The 8,252-nt window shown below is 35.1% G+C and overlaps 1 long non-coding RNA gene across 2 annotated transcripts; it reads right to left on the bottom strand.

Moving 5' to 3' along the window:
- Positions 1 to 389: 389 nt before the first annotated feature.
- On the bottom strand, positions 390 to 6,121 carry LOC107925936 (uncharacterized). Of its 2 annotated transcripts, none has more exons than XR_001692088.2 (5): positions 5,868 to 6,121; positions 5,240 to 5,633; positions 4,795 to 5,157; positions 4,579 to 4,659; positions 390 to 726 (listed from the first exon to the last, which is right to left on the bottom strand). It is a non-coding gene; the product is annotated as an uncharacterized lncRNA (long non-coding RNA). The 2 variants fall into 2 exon arrangements; XR_001692089.2 differs by having other exon boundaries at positions 4,569 to 4,659; positions 5,868 to 6,113.
- Positions 6,122 to 8,252: the final 2,131 nt, after the last annotated feature.

Genomic DNA, 8,252 nt, shown 5'->3' with positions numbered 1-8,252 from the left:
CTTGTTGTTTAGATTGATGCCACTAGCTGCAATTACCACCTCCTTCTGGATTGGAAGTTTGATTATTAAAGTGACATTTTTACGGCTAATGGTTGCTTCCTTGTATGGCAAATGGGACGTAAACATTTCTGACTTTTATCTTTTCACCGAGGCGCCAATTAAATGTTGAATGATTTTCAACGTATGTGTAACATATAAGCTTAACATCTTTCAAATAGTTTTTTATACAATGATCGGATTCTAAGAAATATAAATTATGTTAGAATTTGAATAACTCAATATATCGATTGTTTTAAAATCATAGAACAATAATATTAAATTTTGAAAATTATTAAAAATATTTTCATAAATATTAAAAAATAAAAAATAATTAAGTTGGAATTTTTACGTAATTTGCAATGTGTTTACCCATTTTTTCCTTGAAAAATAAGTACAAAATTAACAAATTTTTTAGAGTAGGAGAGTTTGAGAAAATTGAAGAGTTTAGAAATAGTGAGTTTTTATGGGTGGAAGTCCAACCATAAAATGGCAAAGATAATAATAATCGGTGCTTGTCTGCTACCCTAGCATGATATTGTCTGCCGCCACTGGCATGAATTTTTAGGTTTTCTTGTTCTGTCTAGTATCTATTTCTTTTTTGTTTATTAGTTTTTTTGCAATCAGCGTCTCCAGTTCTTTTCCTTCTACGATTTAAGAAGATTTGGTCTTGTCTTCTGGCCTTTAAACCTGCAATTATGGAAGCCGAATTAGCCCAATTGACAATCAATGAAGAAGAGGAAGAAATCTTGCAGATTGAGGCAGATCTGAATACGAATAGAGAAGTGGGGGAGTTTCAACTAGTAGGTTGTTTCCTAACAGCCAGTATAATTCACTTCCCAGCCATGAAAAGTACTATGGCAAACCTGTGGCATCCTGTTCGTGGGGTTCAAATTCGAGATCTAGGAGATAAAAGGTACTTTTTTTCAATTTTTTCACATTATGGATATGGAAAGGGTTTTGAAGGGTTCACCATGGACTTTTAATATTTACTGGTGCTTTACAAATTAAAAATGGGGAAGGACCCATTAAGAGTACCATTAATTTTCACTCCTTTCTGAGTACAAATCCACGATGTTCCAATTGGGATGTTTTCTGAAAAGGTAACAATACAATTGAGGAATTTTGTAGGGGTTTTTTAGAATATGATGGATCAAATTTGGGGAAAGAAAATCGAAATTACATGAGAGAAATAGTGCAGATTGACATTAGGCGCCCTTTGAAAAGGAAGAAGAAGGTCATGTGCTGTTGAAGATGTTCATATGTCAAATTTAAGTATGAACGATTATCACTTTTCTGTTTCTTTTGTAGACGTCTGGGGCATAGCGACTCTTTTTGTGAGGCAAAAATGACGTTAGGGGTTGAAATCGCTGAAACAGCCTGGGACTTATCATTAAGGGCACAATCACGAAGAGTTGCATCAATGAATAGCATATGGCTATGAGAAGAAGGTAAAGGAAAAAGGGAAGGTAGCTGGTAGGATAATCGGATTCTAGGAAGTAGATCATGGGATGGGGCAAACAAAGAAAGAAGTGGGACATTTATTGATCCGATTTTGGGTTTTAACATTAAAAGGGGAATGTCAGCTCTTGAGCAAAGGAGGGAGAAACCTTGGCTGGATCAGTTGCAAACTGCCATGGATCATGACTTGAAAAATGGTATTTTAATAGGGGAAGAGGGGAAAAAGCGTAATCAATGGGAGATGGAAGGTCTGACAGGAAAGGAGGAAAGTGACAATGACACGGCAAAGAATAGAAGAATGGTTGAGTTTAACCTTGTATCATCGGCGGCTTCCACAAGGCAAGTCGACCGGGCGCAATGAAAATCATAAGCTGGAATGTTCGTGGGTTGGGGAGCCCACGAATGATTCGGAGACTTCGACATTTTTTGAAGTCTCATAATCCTAAAATTGTCTTCTTTACGGAGACAAAACTTTGTAAAAGACAGATGGAACGAGTACGTAGAAGTTGTGGCTTTGTTAATGGTATTGAAGTCGATTCAGATTGTACGAGGGGTGGGTTGTGTTTAGCTTGGAAGATTGATGCTAATATTACACTCCAAAATTTTTCTAGAAGACATATTAATGTGTTAATTGGAGACAATGAATCAGGAACCAATTGGAGATTTACAAGATTTTACGGATCCCCATACGCACAAGACAGGAACGATTCCTAGGCTGTTCTGAAAAGTTTGACTTCTAATATAGATATCCCTTGGTTGGTTTGCGGAGACTTTAATGAAATTATGTACAATTTCGAGAAAAAAGAAGGGCTGCCTAGAGATGAAAGAATGATGGAACAATTTCGAAGAACTTTGGAGGAATGTTAACTGAATGGCGTGGGATTTTTAGGACATTGGTTCACTTGGGAGAGAGGTAATTTACCGGAGACAAATATTCAAGAACGATTGGATAGAGGTGTTGCTAATGTAGTATGGATCACTTTGTTTCCGGAGGTGAAAGTTCAACACATGGTACACTTTTTTTCAGACCATTGCCATCTTCTAATTGATATAAGAAAGAATAAAAATCAATTGAGGAATTGTACGTTTAAATTTGAAGCATGGTGGGTTCTGGAGGATTCTTTCATTCGTAAAGTTTAGGTTTTGTAGGAGAAGTCTGCAGGTGGTCTTTTGCAGAAGCTAGAGTTTTTAAAAATAGAGTTAAAATAGTGGGCTGGGCAAATTCAAGTAGGTAGGAAAAAGGAAAAAAAAGGTCCTCATGGAAAAATTAGCCGAGCTGACTGAAGCTGATAGAGATGATAACAATTTAGCTGATTTGATTGACACGAAAATCTACTTAAATTTAGAGATCGAGAAAGATGAGCACTATTGGAAGCAGAGGGCCCGATTGAATTGGCTAAAATTTAGGGATAAAAATATAGCATTTTTTCACAGTCAAGCCACACAACATCGAAAGACAAATTTTATTCATAGGCTGCGAAATGAAAATGGGAGAGAATTGGAGGCCTTACAGAAAATTGAAGAGGCTGCACGATCTTATTTTCTAATTTGTTTTCAGCAGGGGATAGGGGGAACTATGACCATTTGATGACTAGGATTGATCGGTGTATTAATAAGGATGACAATTGAAAGCTTACAACAACATACACAAAAGAGGAGATTCAAGAAGCAGTGTTTGCCATGGGACCCACAAAGGCACCAGGAGAAGATGGATTCCAAGGTCTCTTTTATCAGAAATGCTGGCATATTGTTGGAGAGAATGTCACCTCCTTTTGTTTACAACTCCTTAATGAGGACACGGACGTGAGCTCTTTTAATTCTACTAATATAGTGCTTATTCCAAAAGTTTTCAACCTTTCAAATATGACACAATTTAAGCCAATTAGTCTATGTAATGTACTTTAAAAATTCTGGTGAAGGTAATTGCAAATCGGATTTGAGGGGTTGTTGAGAAATGTATTGATGGTGCGCAAAGTGCCTTTGTGCCAGGACGCTTAATTTCAGATAATATCTTATTGGCCTACTAAATATTGCATATGCTAAAACACAATAGATTGGGGAAAAAGGGCTTTATGGCAGTTAAACTCGACATGAGTAAAGCATATGATAAGGTTGAATGGAATTTTATAAAGGAGATAATGCTACGAATAGGATTTGACCAAATATGGGTAGATGATCTTATGAAATGTGTAACTACGATTTCTTATTCAGTGGCCATTAATGGGAATATTGGAGAAAATTTTCTGCCAACCAGAGGCCTTCGACAGGGTGATTCCCTAAGTCCGTTCCTTTTTCTTCTATGTGGAGAGGGTCTTTCGAACTTACTAAGACTTGCTACAAATGAAGGGTTTTTCAAAGGTGTTAAGGTTAGTAGAAGTGGTCCACCAATTTCCCACATTCTATTTGTTAATGATTGTATTTTATTCGGAGAGGCTACAACCAGGGGAGCAAAAATGTTTAAGGACATTTTACGCGAATATAGATCGTGTTCGAGTCAATGCGTGAATTTTGAAAAATCAACGGTATTTTTTAGTAGGAATACTACGGAGGAAAATAGAAGATTAGTTGTTAACTTAATAGGGATCCGAAGCTCGAACAAACCAGAACGATATTTAGGATTACCGAATATAGTGGGTTGGAGGAAAAATGACTCTTTTCAAAATTTGAAGGATCGCCTCAAAAAACGTATTGATAATTGGAGTAATAGGTTTTTATCTCAAGGCGGAAAAGAAATTTTTATAAAATCCATTCTCCAGGCCATACCTACTTATACGATGACCTGTTTTTTATTACCTAAAAAGCTATGTGATAAACTTGAAAGTATCGTTGCGAAGTTCTGATGGCAAAAGGGACATGGAAAAAAGGGCATTCATTGGTGCGTTTGGAAAAATCTTTATTTTTGAAAGAAAATGGTGGATTAGGTTTTCGAAATTTTGGTCAATTCAATATTGCATCATTAGCCAAACAAGGTTGGCGTCTTATTACTTATACGAATTCATTATTGGCCAGAGTTCTAAAAGCAAAATATTATTCGCGATCAAATTTTCTAAATGCAGAGTTGGGAAATTTACCTTCACTTACCTGAAAGAGTATTTAGGCTGCCAAGGGACTTCTCCAAAGAGGGCTGTGCTAGAGAGTGGACAGAGGGGATAACATTTCAATCTGGGATGATAGGTGGATTCAGGGGATCGACAAAGTGGAAGGACATAACAGAACAAAAAATGAGGAGTTACAATCAGTTTCAGATCCCATCGACATTCAAAATAAAAAGTGGAAGACGGAGCTGATCTATGATACCTTTTCAACGGAAAACTGCGAAGAAAATTTTACAGATCCCACTTGCAGAGACGGATCATGAAGATATTCAAGTTTGGAAAGAAGAACCATTCGGGGAATTCTCAGTTCGAAATACCTACAAACTATTACAAGGGGCTAATCTGGATCCTAGTAATTACTTATTACAAACCGAAACTACAAATTTTTACAAAAAATTATGGGGTTTACAACTTCCTTCAAAAATTACTATAACTATTTGGCGAATCTCCTGGGATTTCATCCCCCATCTAACAAATCTCATATATAGAAGGATTATTGCAAGTGACAGATGCCCCCGTTGCCGTGCTGGGGTTGAAGACAGTCCTCATATTTTCAGACAATGTCCTGTAACAATAGAAGCGTGGCAATGTTTACATCTATCTTGGGTCACGGGAAATATGAATCAAACTCTATGGGAGTGGCTCACATCGATTTTCAATAGAGGAACTGAGGACCAATGCCGCATTTTCTGTATTGCTTTATAGCTAATCTGGTTCTCCAGAAATCAACTCATGCACAAGAGGAAAGAGACGACAAGGAGACAACTTGTCCAACGAATATAGGGGTATATGGCAGAAAATGAAAGAGTGAGAGAAAATCAGACCCCTTTAAACACAAGTAAAAATTACAAAGTTCAAGAGGACATATCGAGAATAACGATCCAGTTTGATGCAGCGTTCGACAATCGAAACTTAAAATCAGTGACAGGTTTGGTGGTTTGGGGACTGATGGGCGAACTCCTAGTTTTAAAATCGACCCTTCACAACAACATCCCTTCCCCGTTCGCAGCAGAAGCATTCGCATGCTTGGAAGGTATAAAGCTAGGGATAACAATAGGTATACAATCGGTTATAATAATGGGGGATTCCAGAACCGTAATTAAAAAATTTCAGATGTCTTCAACAGATAAATTAGGGATTGGAGCGATCATAAAAGACATTCAGAACAAGAATTCATACTTTCAAGAAATTATCTTTAAGCACATCCATAGATCAGGGAACTGGCAAGCATACAGATTCTCAAAGCACACTCTACAAAGCAGAGAGATCTCTTACCTGGTGGGAGAGGAGGTGAATCGGCACCCTTTAGTCTCGGAGGGAAGATGAGCACGAAGGCCAGACTGAAGGAGAGGATGAAGAATCTGATTTCAAAAAAAAGGGATAGTAAATAAAAACTTTATCCTTGGTATTGCTATCGTCAAAACGGATACGGGCTTGGAAATGACAACTCAATTAATGGTAGTGGAGGCCAGCCGTTTGAGATGACTGAGTAGACAACTAGTTTCCTATTTTTATTCAGACGCATTTATTGTTTATTGTTTCTTTTAAGTTATGTTCATTTTTACAGCTTTTTAGGAGGGCTTTATTAATCCATAAAATAATGGGGCCATATTTGAATTAGGTTTGATGTAATAGGCCTGGGCTCAAGGGTCTTTGTTGGGTCTTTATGTCTTTTTTCTAGTCTTTTCTAATAATATACTCAGTCAATTGATTTCAAAAAAGAAAAAGAAAAGTCCAACCATAAAATGTGAATTTTATTGTAATTAAATAAATACATAATTTAATCTTTTAATCCTGTACTCAATTTTCGCGTGGATATTGAGGTACTCTGTATATACTTTACAATACTATCTATATACTTTACAATACTATCTCTTGACACGCATAGTAGGGATATATGGTGATTTGACATTATCCTGACTCATTCTTTCTATTATAAAGGACTTGACCAAATTAATCACTCTTTTATTAAATGGATCCTTGATACTTTATACCCGACTCAGTTGGTGGATCTGGATATAAAATGTCACATTCCGTTGCTGAAGCAACCTGCTTTTCTATCTCACTTTATCAAAATAAAAGTATAGTGGTAAAATTATTTCATTAAAAATTTCAACAACATCTCAACTTATTTTACATAAAAAAAAACCTTACAAAAAATTTCAGATTTCACAATATATTCATATTCAAATCATCTCCCAAATCAATTCTCAACACTTTGATATTTCAAAACATACACAAATTAAGCAATCACACTAAAACCATTTAATTAACTAATAACATTATAATTATTGCAACCAAAAGTTAAATCTTTCATTAAATCTTTCATGTCACATATACATAACTATAGCCAAATGACTATACTAAAAAAAGCTAAGTACATGCCAACTTGAAACAAAACAAAATATGAACTTTGTGGAGTCTAAGATTTGTCAGTTGGATGCTGACGACTCTGAGTACAAGATCTTAAAATAGACCTAACCTGCATATGAAAACAAGATCATTTGGTAAGTGATAATTCCAATAGTATTTCTATAACTCACTCAATATAACATGAAATTTAGATGACTGGACTTAGATGATTTGTTTCCTTCTAATACATTAATATACACATGTATCTCAAATAAACAAAATGTGATATTTCAACTAACCAAACTATTTAAATGAACTTATTATCACTTTTGCTAACATTGTATGCAACATTATTCAATTTTGTCTCATTTTGTCATATCGCATTGCATTACCAATTTAAATTAAACCATCGTTCATATTCAACATTTATATTCATTAATACATAGCTCAAACCCAAACTAATTTACAAATCTTACTAACACCGTAATTCTACACCCAGTGCCTCATTGGTACCACTCAAACCAAAAAAATTGCGCTCGATGCTCATCAATTTATTCGAAGCACTAATTATGCCTAGCACTCGTCAAAACGTTTGATGGTTAATGTGTCCAACACTCATCGACTCAGCCAAAGTAATACTTGTGAAAAGCCACAGTTGGGAACATACAAAAAAAAAAGAGTCTGGTGCTCATCGACTTATAGTCGAAGTGATTTCTTTTCAGGTGGGAGACTACGCAGTGAAAATGCGTCATGTAGGGTGTATTTTCCTTTCTCTCTCCAAAAACAATGTAGATCGATAAATTTTTAGGATTTCAACATAATTTCTCAATTAAGTTTTTTTTTTCAACATATATACATAAATTAACCAATAATAATTCACAGCCCACTTATCGTTCACTAAGCTTTATTTCAACAAAATCTAATTGTTATTTTAAGCCTTCGAATTAATTACAACTCAAATCCCTTTAAATATTCTCTTATTAAAATCTAAAGCAAATGAACTTTACAATTTAGTCATTGGATTAGATTAAATATTCCAATTAACTAAGTTACTTATCCTTAATTCGATTCATTTTTAACATAACTCCACAAATATTTTTATTTGTTATTTAGAACTCAGTTCACTAAAATGAGGCCCTGAAACTATAATTTTCAACATCGTTGTATCGGGTTACTACAGATCAATTTAGTCCATATACTATTAAAAAGAATAAAACAAAGCCATGTTTGAATAGAGTTAAACATTTACTATTTTAAAGTTTTTCATGATTTTGTAAATGAAATAATTTGTTTGGAATTGAATTGCAA

Source organism: Gossypium hirsutum, chromosome A01 (genome assembly GCF_007990345.1).
Source record: "Gossypium hirsutum isolate 1008001.06 chromosome A01, Gossypium_hirsutum_v2.1, whole genome shotgun sequence".
Classification (NCBI taxonomy): Eukaryota; Viridiplantae; Streptophyta; class Magnoliopsida; order Malvales; family Malvaceae; genus Gossypium; species Gossypium hirsutum.
Note: the sequence above shows the minus strand (reverse complement) of the source record. Positions and strands in the feature narration are given on the sequence as shown.